Source organism: Cupressus sempervirens, chromosome 6 (genome assembly GCF_028749045.1).
Source record: "Cupressus sempervirens isolate cs-2001-9-10 chromosome 6, ASM2874904v1, whole genome shotgun sequence".
In the NCBI taxonomy this organism is placed as follows: Eukaryota; Viridiplantae; Streptophyta; class Pinopsida; order Cupressales; family Cupressaceae; genus Cupressus; species Cupressus sempervirens.
The window spans coordinates 637,153,379-637,170,894 of NC_143123.1; the positions used below are offsets into that span (position 1 = coordinate 637,153,379).

General features: G+C 31.8%; 1 pseudogene; it reads left to right on the forward strand.

Annotated features, from left to right (window-relative positions):
* The first annotated feature begins 6 nt into the window (after window positions 1–6).
* LOC149553838 (uncharacterized) overlaps window positions 7–17,516 on the forward strand; it is a 105,122-nt pseudogene continuing 87,612 nt past the window's right edge.

The window sequence follows — 17,516 nt, forward strand, 5'->3', positions numbered from 1 at the left end:
AGCACTATGTGTCATGTTGGAAGAGGTCTAACCCCACATTTAAAGGGAACTAGATAAGAAAAAAAACTTCGTTGTATGCATTTGATGAAGATACCCTAACTAACCTTAACCTAGCATGAAAAGAGCTAAGAAAGAGCTAGATAGAAAATAACCTTATTCACACTAACATGCAGCTACATTCAAAAGACTTTTGTATTTTCATAAGATACAATCCATTTCAAAAAGCTTACTCAAAAAATTACATCCATTGATGTAGCACTACGTGTCATGTTGGAAGAGGCCTAACCCCACATTAAAAGGGAACTAGATAAGAAAAAAACTTTGTTGTATGCATTTGACAAAGATAGCAGGTTCACAAAATTTTATAGCATATAATAGTGGGAAATACAAGCAATAGTTTGATTAGCTTTATAGAACTCATTAGTTTTAGGTGAACACAATTTATGGTTGCATTTTCAAAAAGAGTAGGTCAATGGTCTAAATGGAAAACAGTGACCTCGGCCATCAATAAGAAGACAAGTGATAATGCAGGCACCTACCACAAGTCGCCTCTAGTGCTCAAAGTAGAATTACCTTATCCATAAATCCCACCACTCATGCACATATCAGATGTTGCTAAGCCACTATAGAGCACAAGAACAAACCATGACCAATACCATGAAAATGACTACTAATCAAATCATTGATATAGTGGTCAATGAAATGAATAATTGACAGATTCCACTCCATCCAGTCATTAGAGTTGGACAATTTTGGCAAAAGAGAAAATGGTTCACCATGTACCAAAATCGGGAAAACTTACCTCATTTGTTACAATTAGGAGCGATGGGACCTACTACTTCTCAAGGATAAACAAATGATCAAAGAAGTAATATAATCATCCAAATAAATTTTTTAGACATAATTCTAAACTTTCCAAAAAAATTAAGTTTATAGTAGTTTCTACATTTTCTTATTCTACATCTTTGAAGCCCTTCAGAGTGGGATTTTCCCATGGAATTTATCTGAATGCCCTTATTTTTTTGGTTGTATATAGTATTATATATTTTCTCCCTAGTTGTAGCTATTTCAATTCTGGGGTAATTGAATTCCATTTACATTTTGTAATTTTACCATTGCTATGTAAATGGCATGCTACTATGATTTCGTTTACTTTTACACCTCTTTAGTCTTTTCATTATCTCCATAATAAGTGAGAAATATTAAATTAATTGCTCATACCTACATTCTTGCATGTTTCTATCTAAATAATACTTGTTCTACATTCTATCTTGTTAACTTTATTACATAGATTAATTTATTCTGTTAGAGTAATCTGACAGAGACACACTGAAATCTATCTTCATCATTTTGACTATAAGGACTAGCCTACAACTATTTCTAAACCTAAGAATCATATAATGTTGATCATAAAGAAGCTTATTGAACTAGAGTGGGGTTTTTTTGGCAGTAACCCAAGGAGGGTTGAGGGCATTTGTACCAAATCTCTTAAGGTAGGTCTCTTCTTGAGTGCTTAGGATGTCAAACTTAGGGCCAAAACCTGCCACATTGTGACCATGTAGTGCCCTTTAGGACCAATTATTGAGGAGGGTAGGACCTCCGCTTCTAGCACTGGTTGACCTAGGGGGACATTCCTAAGGTGTACTACAATAAATTTGACTGCAATGACTAAGCACTTACCATGACACAAACCCTACTCATTGTGGAGTGCACCTCTATAATCATCATTTCCTTCTTTTCACACCCAATTAAAAAGAGGGAATAACTAGCTATTTGAAATGCCTTTTAATATAGCCACTTCCATTGATTCATTCATTGATATGCCTAGAACTACTAAAACACAAATCATGCAATGTTTTAAGATTGATTGGTCTAGTGTGTTGTGAGATGATGGATCCATCATTAAATGACCTACAAACCCTCAAGGACTCATCCTTCAATCTCATTACCATTAAGTAATACCAGCTGAAGTTGTCAAAAGCCTAGACTAGTATCCTAATTATGTTTCAGTTTGCATTTCACCAAGTCATGCAATGGCCAGTCATAATATGTTGGAGGAAAATGAGTCAAGGATACCAACTATAAAAGAGAGTTAGCTGATGATGACTGTCAAACTCAAGATCTATGACTCACATTTTCTATGGCAAATGACTCTTGCAATGATCAACAGGTTGTATAATGCTTGATTGCATTTCTTGTAGAACCATTTTCTTCTTGATTAATGTGCCATAAGATGTCAATATCTTGGGAGTCATTTAATTATGTAAGGTTTCTAAACAAAGACTTCAGAAGTAATATGTTTTAGATTCAATTGATACAGTTGGGATTGTGAAATAATTGTCTTAGAATTATAACTTTAATATTTGAGGAGAGGCTATAATACATTCTCATTCTCAAAGAATGCTGCTAAGTTTCAAATTGTTGTAATGACAGTTCTATTTATGGGCAAGCTTCTCCTAAATGCTTTTTGAGTTTGATAATTTAAAAAAATAAAATTAGGAATTTGACTTTTCTAATAGCTAAATAAAACATTATTATAGACTAGAATAGATTATTTTTGTATTGGAATTCTGCCTGTGCTTTTTGCTAATTAATAGTTAGATGTTGTGGCTTAGCGGTAGCCATTGAGAAGACAAAACATTGAAGGTCACCTTAGGTTAGGATTGTCTTTTCATATGTATCTACATTCAAAGTGAACATTACTTTTTGGCAAAAAAGTTGTGAATATTTTTGAACTTAATTTATTTTTTTTCTAAATTTGCCAATAGAAATAAATGCAAGAGTTGTCATTTTGGATCCATTTCCTATTTGTAAATAAGAAAACTATTATCTATTTGTACAATTATGCATGAATACAACACATCAATTTGTGGTTGACACCCAATTTTCACATGTTTGTCATATGCCTGATGATGAAGCCTCAACTAATTGTGCTAGTGGTGGTATGTTGGAAACCTTCCCCTTTGATAACCTTCCTTATTATAATAAGGTAAGTTATTATTAACTTAAAGCATTTTTTTAGTTGGAACTTAGATAAATACCTATGGAATAAGTGTATCATAATGTTATTATTATTATTTTTTTTGATCAATATTTAAATAATAAAAACTAAAAATAATTAGATGACATGCCGATGGAAAATGTTTTAAGGCACATTGTTTGTTAAATATAACTCAATACAATGGTAATATAACTACATGATACATGTGAAAAGAATGGATGATATCATAATAGGGATACAAATACTCTTGCTTCAGTTTTAGAAGGTTCATTGTTCCATTTTGTGGATATGCATATAGGCATGTTATGAGCCTTACTTCAAAGATTGTGGTAATATTTTGCAAGCCTCATGAAAGATGAAACTGAACAGAATCTGAAACAAGTGGAGGAATCTAAAAACATTTGAACTCAGTTGATGTGTGGAATGTTTGCATGCAAAATATTTGACTTCTGCAAAATAGAAATATGTAATTACTAGAAAAACATGAAACTGTAGCTATTGGAAGTAATCTCCCTAAAGTGCCTTTCCCCAAAATTGGTTAAAAATGCAAACTCTAGTGCTACTAGATAGCTTATGTGAAAGTTCATAAAGATGCAATATATGTTTTGATGCAGGTGTAGACGCAAGTTCAAGCCACAACTACCTACTAGATAAGTTTAGATGATGCCTTGGTTGAGGCATAGTTGTCATATGCCTATGCACAACCACATACATCCAAAATCATTAATATATTTCTAAGGCCTAATGCCTTAATTTAACTAATCACTTGTACCTTTATCCATGTGAAAGATGTAATTTTCACATAATTTAAAAAAAAAATTGAACTAAGAGAATGGTATAATAGACACCGTACATGACTCTTTTTACATAAAATACAAATAAATATCAATGTAAAAGTTAAGAACCTAGAAAATCTCCATTTACCTCTCAAAACTAAAATTAATTAATGAGTTGATAATCTGCACCTGTAGTGCCTGCCCCTGGTTCACATTTTGTTATCGTTGCTGAATTCTTTTGGAGCTAGTTTTATGTTGTTGGTTAGCAACATTCTTTTGAGACTATTAGATATTGTGTTATGGATTCAGTTTATTATGTGATGAGATCACTTAGACTTTACATTTGATGTATGTATGATGATTATTTTTAGTGTTCTCAATTATTGATAATGATCATTACATTGTTTTCAGTTATTAATGATGATTAGTAAGATGATTTATTATCATATGTGTTTTCTTATGGATACTTACCTCATACTTGCATGTGTATGGTGTGCGTGTTTGTTTTGCGTGTTTTCTTTTGTATGACATGTCTGATGTGGTTAAGGAAGGGAGTCATAGTCACCTGCTAGTCAGGATCTACATGATGCACCACTTCTTGCCATTTCCTGTTTAGTTTAGTATATATTGTGCTTGTACATGCATGGTTTTTTATGCAGGTTGCAAGTACCAAGTATCGACTTCTCTGAATTGCCAGGATGAGCATACCCTATCACATTATCTCAATGATAAGAGAGAGGAGATAATTTTCAAGTCCAAATCTCAACCCTTTAAGCTATTTGTCTTAATTAGAAAATTAGGACAAGTATCTAAGTTGAATACCCTCCGAATACGTCAGATGACGTAATTCGTGATTTAAACCCTTGGTTTGATTATGTATGTATTTTGGCTATGATCGGTTTTCATATTTTTACCTTATGAGTCTTTGATGTATTTTCTATTAATTAAGCCTAATTAAAAGATTTAATTAATGGTTTAATTTAATGAAAAAATTAATATGATATTTTAATATTTATTTTATTTAATTAATTAAGAAATTAATTAAATAAAATAATTAAATTTGAAAATAAAAGTTTAAAGTTTAAATTTGGAATGTGACAATATTTATTTTAATAATAATATATTTGGAGTTCATTTTTAAATAAATGACTAAATAATATTATTATTAAAGCTAATAAATATTTTAACAATTAAGTTTTGGAAAATGAAATTTAAAAGTGGAAAATATATTTAAAATTATTAAAAGATTCTAGATTTCATGTGATTAAAATATAAATATATTAAGATTGAAAAGTGAAATTATTAAAGTTAGTGCATGAGATTTAATAAATAAATAAATTAAATTGGAAAAAAAGAGAGTAAATATTATATTAATTATTGTGCATTATTTTAATATTTGCTCACATAAGAGTTTGCAAATTCTCGAGAGTTGTCATGTAGACAACATAGAAGTTTGCACTCTAAGTATGCACTAGTTGTCTACACTTAGGAGTTAGCATTTTATTTGAGCACATGGTGTCTACAACCTTAAGACTCATCTAGAAGGTTGGAAAAGACTCATGCTTGGTTGTCATGCTTATCTTATAGTTGTTTCTAGACACACTCTAGATGCATCTTAGAGGCCTTTAAATAGAGGCTCTTCTAGTGTGTTTGGACAAGTTGAATGGAAGCTTAATGGAAGCTACAAGCTACAAGCTTAGATGGAAGCTTCAAAGCTTACATGCATTGGAGAAGATTCATATGCTTATATATTTTTTACATGCTTCCATGCTTCTTCTAGCACTTCTAGTCACTTGGAGGATTTGGTTGGCTTGGATCTTGGAGGAATTGCGAATGTTGGAGAAGCAAGGGATTCTCTATGGACTTCTGAGGCATGGAAAATTAGCATCAGTGTCCAGGTGCACTTGTGATAATCACATAATTTATTTGCACTCTTTCTCTTTCTGTCTTCATCGTGTCTGCTATATGTGTCTGAATATTCTCTGTGATTGGATTTGCAATTTTGAAATTGGAATCTAGATATGCTATTTGGTTGAGAAGAAAACAATAGAAAAACTTTAGAACCAATTAAGGAAGAAATTAGATCTAAACGGGTTTGGGTTAGAATTAAAATCAAATTGAAATAGATTTGAAAATGGTTTCAAGATTTATGGCCAAATCTATTAGTGAAATTATTGGATAAATTTAGAGAACTATTATTTTAAGAGAAAATTCTTAATTCATCACAAATTGTCCTGTCATTGCCCCTTGGATAGACCCGAACTCAATCATTCATAACTTGTTATTGTGATCAAATTTATTCGATCGCTCTAGTCAGAATTGGCGCAATTTGGCCCTCTCCAACATATTTCAATTTCAGCCTGATCCAACAGTTCATTAGGGAGATATGGCCCTCGTACTGGGACTATTTTATTCAAGGACAAATATTTCTCCATTTTCCATAACCAAGAGTTCTTATGCTTAAACTTCACAAAAAAAATAATATATCAAAGCATGGAATGAATTAAATATATTATTGCAATCTTCCCTTAGTAGAATCTTATTAATATGCATTAGTTTTATATGTTTTATTATCTAATCTAATTAAATCAAATTTAATTAAGATTAGTTACTAGTAGAAGAAGTGTAATTAATTATTAGTCAATTTAAGTAAATGGATTTTTAAATGAGGAAAAATTAAAAGAAAAGAGATATTAATAAGTGGAATTAAATAATTGAATTATTAATGAGATCATTATTCAATGGATACGATTATTAATGAGTGATGGTATAAATAGTTTTAACGAGACTAATTGGTCAAGATAGAGGAAAGAAAATTCATTATACTACGATTAAATCGGAACCATCTCTTGAGAGAACATTAAATTGTAATGATTCAAAAATTTACCCTTAGTTGAGTTTAGAAAGGTTGATTTCAAAACATTACGAGGATTATACTATTTAAACGGGATAACTATAGGGTTAAAGGAAGTCTTCTTGCTTGATAATAATCATTGAGTTATCAATTAAGTTATGCAATAGATTGATTAATTGAAAATTGATAAGCATTATTTTGATAGTTTAAAATAATCAATTACTACGAGTAATTGCACCTATCATTTAAATATAAAATGGGTGGAATCAGGAATCTCTTCTACCTAGAAAATACTTTAAATTTGAAAATAGTAGTTGACTTATAACTTACAAATTATAATTAGTTAAATATTAACCAATGAAGTTTGAAAGGATTCTTTAAGATCAATTAATAATAGTTTTCATGAGTTTATTATTTATTAATGTTTGTTGGGTCTAACAAACTATTAATAAATAATGGTGTAGATAGTTATCAATAAATTCGATTAGATTTAATCTAGTGGAGAATTATTTAATGATTAAAGTTTTGTAAAGATATTAGTTTTTGGATTTGAAGTATAATTGATTTGTAATAAATTGATATTCATTGAGTTGATATTATAACTATGATATTAATAATTAAGTTGTGCGATAGAGTTTTATTTGAAATGATTAATGATAATACGAATTTGTCAAGGGAATGTTGGTATTCTGTGAGAGATGACAAGTGTGGTCACACGAAATTATTATTAAGATTCCCAATATAGCTTATATTTAAATATTATCAAGATATTATTATTGAATTATTAATATGATCATTTGAGTATTGAATTATAGTTGACTTTTATCTTACAGAATTCTAGTTAGTTAATGGTCAATTGATATCCATTGGGTCGATGGTATGGTTGTGTAATTATTAATTAAATCAATTAACTAGAATTAATTAGATTTAATTAATAAATATGTTATGTAATAGAGATTTAAATTGATATAAATCTTTTAACGAGATTGTTGAAAAATATTGATATCGAAGTTGATAAGTCTTATTCTAATGACTTGACCAATGACCTTAAATATTTTAATGGTGAGACTTAGTAATATTTAATTGAGAACTATTAGAATGTTAAAGGTCATGGATTGCGTACCTATGTTAATTGATGGATTTAATTGGTCATTCTAATAAAGTTATAATCTCTTATTCGAATAATGATAATTGGTCCTCTTATAATATAACGAATATTGATCCTAGAAAAGTTGAAAGGTTAATCAATTAGAATATGGATCATGGTTAAATATAGAAGACAATTTAATTAAGGGTCAATGATGATCAGTTTAATGAGTAAAGTATTTATCCTTAAGTTATTCTTAGAATGTAATTCTTAAGAATGTAAGGATAATGCTTTCGGGGAACAAACGGGTTGACTTGTAGGTCAAATGATTAAACTTAGACACTTGAAGTATACTTGAAATGAAAACTGGAAAACCTCTACACTTAATTCAACTATGTAAACCAAAACATATGTTTGCATTGTGTTTTTTATATGTTATTTGTTTTGGGTTTTGGGTTGACTAGTGTTGACCAGTTATAGGACGTCTACCAGAGGCTTGTGGGTTATGTGATTGTGATGTCATGATGATGTTTTAATCTCGATCTTTATAAACCCAACCATGGTTTGTGAAGGAATGCTCTATGTATTGGATGTGATTACTAATTTTTATAGTTGAGATTCTTGTGTATGAGACTCGACCTAACCATTATTTTGAGTCATCAATCAGTTATCTTTGGATTGCTTTCCAGTTGCCATGATGAGACTGAAATGTTAATTTATTTCTTGATGATGTCATGTTGTGACATGTTTGACTCAACCATTTTGGAGTCTTTGATCAGTATTATTTTGAGATATTCTTGGTTGCTTGATAAGAACCAATGGATATTGTGATTCATATTGGAGATTATATTTATGAGGTTTATTTTGTGAAGTTTTTATGTATTCTTGAATGGGAGAACCATCTTACTATCAGGTTGCCTGTTTAGGAATGAGTTTGATCTTTATGAGTGTTGTGGTATGGGACACAACTATGAATTTATGTGCTTAGGAGAGGTTGTATAGGTACATGACTATGGGAGTGGCTTGCATAGGGGTCCGGGGCCCAAAGTGGTTAGTACCAGGGTAACCTAATGCAAGTTATGTAATAAGTGATAATCTAGTAATTAAAATTTATGGGGGGGAAAACACACTAAAAAGATAAGTTAGAGATATTTAAACCACCCATGCCTTGAGTGCTTGTATAGACTAAGGATGGGAGAAGTGCCTCGTCTTCTTGAGAGGGCTTTTTGGTTTCCACATGTGCCACATTGAGGGTTCGGGGTTCAGAGCAACCAGTCCAGGGTAACTCAACACTTGAGGGTCCGGGGTCTAATGAGAGACCAGTCTAGGGTAACTCAAGTAGCCATGTGATGACACTCCCTAGTATGTAGCCTGAGTCTCCTCTATAGATTTTGAGTCTTCTTTGTAGTCTTTGTTGTGCCTCTGGGATTAGATGTCGATTTTGTGTTCGGAACCTTTGAGTTAGTATACTTTTAGGATTCCTATTTTAGAAAATGTTTGTGCTATGTGATTTGATATTCTATTTTTGGGACTTGAGATTATCTCCTCAGCACGATGGGAGTGGACCATTTAGGTTCCACGCGGTCGGGTGGTAGAGTTTTTTTCACTCTTATCATTTGAGATCCATCTGAGACACCGTGGCTGATGCATTCTTGGTTGGTATTTATCTTCATTCTGTTCTTGGATCATTATGATAGATGATATACCTTATGATGGATGTATTTTCTGGTATGTTCCTTACATTGATGATTTGCATATGTTAGTTGATGATTTATTATGTTTTACTTTGCATGTTAGTAGGATGTTTTTAGGAGTGACATTTCTACTATGATAATACCGATGATCTCTTTGGTGCTTTGGAATGTTACACATAGAGGGATGGCTAGGATCCACGATGGTCTAATGATGCTATTAACGGTTGGGAGGAACCGTGCACTTAGTTATTTATGTTTGTGATATATGGTTATCTTTTATGATGGATGATTATATCTTTTGTGATGATGTATCATGTATGACATGTGGTTCCATTTACTTTAATTGCATCATGGATTAATATTGGATGTTGATGTACTTTATTTACATAGATGTTTATTATTTTAAGCCTTTCATACCTTATATCATGTATAGTGGATGATTGAGCTAAACTAAAATGTAGATACAAAAAGGACACTTGTATATGGTTTAAGAATGTTGGATGTATCATTGTTATTTCATAAGGAGGTGATGGTTGATTTAGATGTAATTCAACGTTAAGGGATCTTTAAAGAATGTAATATGTTATGTTATTTTTACTTTCAGTTAGATGTTACTATTGCTTCCGCAAATGTTATGAATGGTTTTACTTTCATGTTTTAAAAAAAAAAATTGTTTGGCAAACTTTAGGTTAATTCTTTGGATCCCTTGGTGGGGCATTACAGCACCTAAACTACTTTGACTAGTTTAGTGTTAAGGGTTGTTGTATTTCTAGTCCTTTCCATGCATTTTGAAGTGATCCTTCTATAGGTATAGAATTTTGTTTCTCTGTCACTAAAAATGTTGTTTTAGGAACCAAGATAACATCTTTCCTTAGTAATTTCTTCTAGTGCAAGACATGGGAGGTATTTTGCAAGCTTTTTATTGCTCAAGGGTATGTGAAACTCACCTCAAAATTGGCTCATAATTTAAGATTGACATTGAGGTTAGCTTGAGATACTTAAGCTTATAAGATTATCATTCAAAAGTAAACCAATCATCTACATCTTGTTTTAACCTATATTACACCAAGTTTACTCTTGTACATGACATTTCGACTGAATCAAAAGTTGACTATCTAATCAACTAAGTATAATTGTTTTCAATTTCATTGTCAATGTTTATATTCATTATATAAAATTAAACAGTTACAACTTATAACAATTTCCTGACATTTCTGCCACTTGTAACATCCCCAAAACATAGGTTCTAACCAAAGTTTGATCTTGTTAGGATTTCATCCTATCACACTTTGTGGATCTTCTTTAGTCATTATCTTTCTTGGTTCCTTTTATTGAAATCATGGACAACATTTGATCAATAATGCAACAAGAGAGGATCATACTATACAAAACCTTAAATGGTGACATGTCAAATGTGCTATATTTTATAAAGCCTTATCTTTTTACATGTTTTTTGGCATCATCTTAACTTGGATAAATGATTGTGTGCATTGTAGATAACTAATGTCAAACTTGGGTAGTCCTCAAGTTATGAACCAAATCTACAAACAGGCAGACATTATGGACATATACCATAGATCTATGATAATGATTAATCATTAAAATAGAAATTTGAAGGGTCAGGAGAAACCTTGTATTACATAGCCATGACCATGAAATGCTTTCTTTTTGTTTCTTCTTGTATGATAGTTGTGTGACATGCTTTACTTCTCTTCTTTACCATCGAAATTGGTTGCCTTTTTCTAATCCATTTTTCAGGGATTTCTAATAGCTCTTGTTTCTATCAATTTTGTTTATTGTGCTCCAAAGAAATCTATTTTTCCAATCTTTTGTACCAAGGTTCACATACACCTTTTTCAAATTTTCATACTTTCAGATTCTTTCACTTTTTAAATTTAAATTCTTAGATTTCATGTAATGATTTAAATATCTAAATATTTTAGAAGAAATGGGCAGGGCATTGAATAATGAACTCACTAACACTTTTCTTTTTGTAGTTGATGGTTGCAAGGTTGATGATAAGTGAATATATATAGCAGACAACATACAAGACAATGATAATAGTGCATCTGAAGAGAACTATATGACTTCCTCTACTTTTTATTCATCTCTAGATGTATTTAAAGACACATATGTGTTCAGGGTGTATACTGATGCAATTGCAACAATGCAAGATTCTTTCACAAATACAACAAGCTTGCTTGAAGATGAATTTATTCAATCACAAGAATTTTATGTCACTGAAAATTGCATTGTATGGTCTCTTGTGGATGAAAATGCAACATCTGATGATACATATGACAATGTATCTATTGAAGATTTCCTTAACTCAGATGGGGCATGCTTGTTCCTCGCAATGCAACAGAAAAAGTCTTTAGAATATGGTGTTAATGATGGCAATGACTCAAGCACCTCTAATGAACTTGACGATTTTGACCCATATTTATTCATCAAAAGTTTGTTTGATCTCTCAGAAGTGGTTTCTCCATATCAACCCATATTGTTACCCAAACAAGCAAGGTGAAGGCCACCTATAACCCTTGTACTAGACTTAGATGGTAAGTTACTTTGTCAATTTTTAATGATTATGTTGTTCATATATCGGTGTTTTATGTTATTTCCTATTTGAGCTAAGCTTTTTATATACATTCTTTTATTTCTACTATTGTCAATAACTATATCACTTTCAGTGCTCTCAAGTGCATGTGGTTATTTAGTTTTGTGCACATAACTTGCTTTAGAGGGGTTTTTATTTTATTATTTTGCAAGTCAATATTTTTCATGTGGGTTCAATCTATTATCAATTTATTCATCAATTTCTATTGTGCCAAAATGAAAGTTGTAATTTCTCTATGAAATGCCACATTATTATTTTTTTTTTTTATCACTTTAAAAAATTGCTATTCCTATTCATTTTGTCTTGTGAAGTACTTCTGATACTAGTGCAATTGCATTATTAATATATTTTATATACATGGTTCATTGCTTTACTTGTTAATAGTGTTATTATAGCATGTTCTCTATCCTCGTAGATAACAATGAGTTATTTTCTTATTTGAAAAACCATGGGATGATTTGATGACTTACAAATTTCTCATGTTAAATCAAATTTTTGAAAATAGTTTTCACTCATTCTTGTTACTCTGTAGGATAAGGATTCCCTATCCATTCCAATGGGGAGTGCCCATATTTGATGCAGGACAAGCATTTGCAATGATTGTTGTTGCTTTTGTCTCACTCGTTGAGGTTAACTTGTCAAATTCCAAATTCCAGTCTTCATATTTAATTGTTTTTGTAGTTGCTAACTACTTTGTTAATTATCCATATGTTGCAAAGTGTATTGATTTTTGTGATTTGAATTGGTAGTCTAGTGGTGCATTTTATGTTGTGTCAAGGTACGCAAGTGCCACAACTCCTCCTCCATCTATCCTAAGCTCAGGTATAGGTTGGTAGGTGAGGAGTGGACTTTTCTTCTTTACTTCTCTCATTCCTATTTTCCTTGTGTCTCGACATTAGCATTATTAGAGGAAGGTTAGGGAAGAGATCTAATAGGTATTTTTGTAGGGAATTGGACTCTTGTTGGATGGGATGTTTGGAACTCTAAATGGGTCCACTGTATTAGTGTAAGAACCCTGGCACTTTTAGCTGGATCTTGGCCCTCATGAATAAGGACTATGTTAGAACTCTAAATTGTGTGTTATCTACATGCAGTGAGAATGCTGGTCTTTTGGCATTGACACAAGTTGGAAGTCATAGGGTGATACAAATAGCAACAAGATTTATGATATTCTTCCATATTCTTGGTGATAATCATCTTCAACTGGGTTCTCTATTCTCTATAGTATTTGGATATTATATTTTAAACCTAATAATTTATAGAGCTGATTTTGTGTTTTTGTCATTCTAGGAAAATTTGGAGCAATCTTTTCCTCCATTCCAATATCTATTGTTGCTACTTTATATTGCCTTTTCTTTGCTTATGTTGGTATGTATGAGCAACACATATTTCCATTATGCTGCAATGTCAGTCAAGTTTCAACTATTTACTCATTTCACTATCTTGGTATTATATTAAATCCTCTTTTCACAAACAACATCCAAATTTAAAAATAATTAAATAGTTATGGTCCATATAAATTTTGATAAAAGAGATAATATTGATATGTGGAAACTCAGAAATGAAGTGGATTCAGTAGGTTTATGCTTTTTGGCAAATAACATGTAGCAATCCATTAGTTTGCTTTGCACTGTCCTATTTTCCCTTATGGGTTTGTCAAAAGTACAATAAAAAAACAACAATAGCTCTGGCTGAAACTATAGATTATCAAATTTCATACAATCAAAGAGAAACCTTTTTGAGGGATAATGCACATAGATTGAAAATCTTGAGATTTTATGGCATGAAAGGCAAGATTGGTGTTATATGGTGAAGTATTGTAGGCATTATTACATCATCAATTGGAAAAATGTGTAGAAACACATGGTGATATTCATGAATTATTATCTTTTTTTAGAGTCTTCTTACAATATCATGTTCATTGGCAGTAGGTAAGAAGATATCACACACAAAGAGTTATTAGTTAAGAAGAGGAGTTGTTTTATCTGAAGCCTTTGAAGTTAACATCACCGTTCTCAAGAGCAACACCAGATCTTGGGCATGTTCTCTTCTTCTTTCTCTATAAACATTTTTTTATTAGGGAAGTACTAGTTTTTGTCTCTTCTTCTTTCTCATTATGCATGATAATGAGCATCTCTTTGTCATATATGGAGAACCCCTTTTTAAAGTCTTTCAATTTTCTAGAATCATATCAGTTATCTCTTCTAATGCATCACACTATGCAACAAATGGTTGTGAGAAATTTGGATGGTAATCATAATATAGAGCATGAATTCATTACCTCCATGAGCTTCTTGAAGACCTCTTGGGAAATGTCATTCCCATGAGAATTTGCACTTTCTAATCATATTAGTTATGGGAGTTTTTGGTTGAGAGTCAAAACCTAACAAACCTCCTACATTAACTATAAAGGCCAAAGCATCCCCTTAACCATGTCAATTCAATTAGTAAGAGGCCAATCCAAAATGGTTTGGATTTTTTATTGATCCACCTGAAAACTTTGAGCACTAATAACAAGGCACAAGTAGAGAAAATTTATAACCCCAACCTAGCACTAGCCCACTTCTTTAAAAATATCCTATTGCTCTACTATTCCAAGAGCTATATTTAAATGCTTTAGATGGTATTGCTATGTTATGTGTAAATCAATATATCATCAAAACAAAAAAATCTTACTTGATTATTGATTGGCAATGGGGGGTACATGACAAGAAAGTCGTTAGAGCATTTATCAGCCATAAGCCATGACCAAAACTCATAGTACCAAAAATAGAATATGAATGTTGTCTTGTGCACATCCTCATTGCACACATGGATTTAACGATATCCTAACTTGAGATCAATCTTATAAAAATAGATTGCTCCATGCAACTCATCGATAATTGCTCCATGCAACTCATTAATAAGCCATTCATCGTGAGAGACAGATACCTATTCTTGATTGTAGAAAAATACCTATTCCTTATGATTTTCCCGCTCAAGGTTCTATGGTCTATGCACATTTCACATACCATCTTTTCTCTTTAGAAGCACCACATATGATTCAAAAGAGCTAGAACTTGGCCTGATGTGATCCATCTCTAGTAATTGCTTTGTAATGTTTTCTTTTTCTTCTCTGTACATTTGTGGATGGTAGTAAAGGATGTTCATGACAAGCTTAGAACCTATTTCCAACTCTATGTTGCATTGAAATACCCTATCCAATACTAATCCTGGAGGCAAATTACTAAATAGCACATTATGGCTATCCAATATTATATGAATGTTATTATGACAATTGAAGCTTACCTAGTAGGCATGCCTTTTACTAGAGAGCAGTTGGTTACCTGTGCAATTTGTCCCTTGTGGACAGTCCTCTCCATCCCCTAGGAGTGACCACTCATATTGATTAATCAAAAATGCCTTTAGGCACCATGTCTTTCCCTTTATATTTGAATTTTAATTCCATATACTGATAATATTGTGTAAATTCTGTAACGAATGCAACCATTGGCCAGTTCTACAAAAAAAAGGTTTATAAAGAATTCCCCACACTAAAACTGCTGGATTCTTATTGACAAAACATGCTAGGCTACATTAATCAACAATAGCATGCAACCACTTGAAAATAACTTGCAACAATATGCAGTAGCTGATGAGCAGTTCTCTAAAATTGACCCAATGTTTACTCTCTACTACTATTTAAGTCCCAAAAAACAACTAGCCAAAAAGATTGAACAAATTCAACACAAATCAATAGCTAAGCAATAAGCCCGACAAACATATCAGAAAAAGGGCAGTCCTCTAATGGCCATATGCCTCAATTTACAACACAAAGGAGGTCTCAAATCCTAGTGATGCACATAAGCTAACATCATTACCAGAATAGCAAGTGTTATTAAAGGTTCTAGTCCAAAGTAGCACTCCACTTTTTCAACATAAAATTGTCTTAGAAGTCACCCTGTAACTCCCTCATAGTGTGTTGTTGGAAAATGACATAATTAAATGGAAAATAACTTTATAGAAAAACACAACCATATTCAGAGATGCTAAGAATTAGATATTATTTGACCATCTTAATAAATTTATTTCCATAGCCCAAATTGAGAAGAAAGGAATATGCTTTGGGTCCAAACCTATCTCACCATAGGGTTCCATGAAGGGGGGATGGGGGAACAAGAAAATGGATCTCTAGGACGGATTTTAATCCTAGAGCAGGGGACAATAGGGGATTGTAGTGGGGACAATTGTATTAAAAGTAGAGAAACTTTATAATATATAGGATGGAAAGTAGTTGAACTGACATGTGAGACTGCAACTAATTTGAAGTTACTTGTGAAAGGTCAGATTGTTATAAGTACACCTGAGAAATAAAGCATCTAAACGGTTCAAGGAAATAACCTTTTCTTATACTATTCTCTTAGATCCTGAGAAGCGCTGTCAGTATGATGTAGTTAGTTTTGAGGTATGATTTTTAATTTGTTTACATAAATTTTTGGGATATTTTACTATTTAGTTATAATTTTATATATGATAAATTTTAGCTTAACATTTTTCTTCCTTTATTATACTATTTAAATTTAATATTGTTTCTTTGGAAGTTGAGTAGTTGCCTTGCACTATCCTTAATCGATGGGTTATGTAGATTTTTGAGTTAGTTTCTTATGCTGGAAGCATACAGACTTGACTTAATTGTGTCATGTATTGATGTTAAGCATATATAATAAACTAAGACTTAGGTCTTTGCTGAAACAGGAAATTGAATCTGAGAACCAAGAATTGGAGTTGGATTTGTCTAGTCTTGGGGTAGTGAACACCATGTTTGCTACTCTTTTTAGGTCAGTATCTCTCTAGTTTAAGTGATATCTTGTGAAATCTTTAAGGAATTGGGTTGCTAAGATCCTCCAACCTTTTGATCACTAATGGTTGAAATCTTGGATGTTTAAAACAAGCTTGGTGTGCCCATAAAGACTACAGTATCAACAACTATTTTGGAAGAGGCATTAACTGGTACAGTTACAATCAGACCACTTATTTTAGGCAAGCCTGCTCATAAAAGGGTGAGGAAAAATCATCTCTTTGAACTTAAAATTTTTTTAAATTTCTAATTTTCATTTTCTTGTGTTTTGAATGCCATAAACATTGGGTGTGGATATGATCCTGCAACAAGTCAAAAAATAATTTGCACACATTTATTCTGTTACAATAACAAAAATAGAAGTAGAGGCAAGTTTAGTGATACAAGTAATATCCTTTGATAAAAGAAAATTCAAGGTTGGTTATATTATTATTGTGCATATTTACAGGACTTGACCATTTTTTTATAATAAAAATTGCTTGCTGCCAATTAATTTAAAATACTTTGATGTTCTCAAGATTCAGTGATCCTATTTGTTTTATATCTTGAGACCAACCATGTTGGGGCTGCACCATGTCGTATCTTAAAGCTATGTTTGTCTATAGCTTACCTGAGATGCACTTGATGGTGGATGTGCATACAAAAAATTT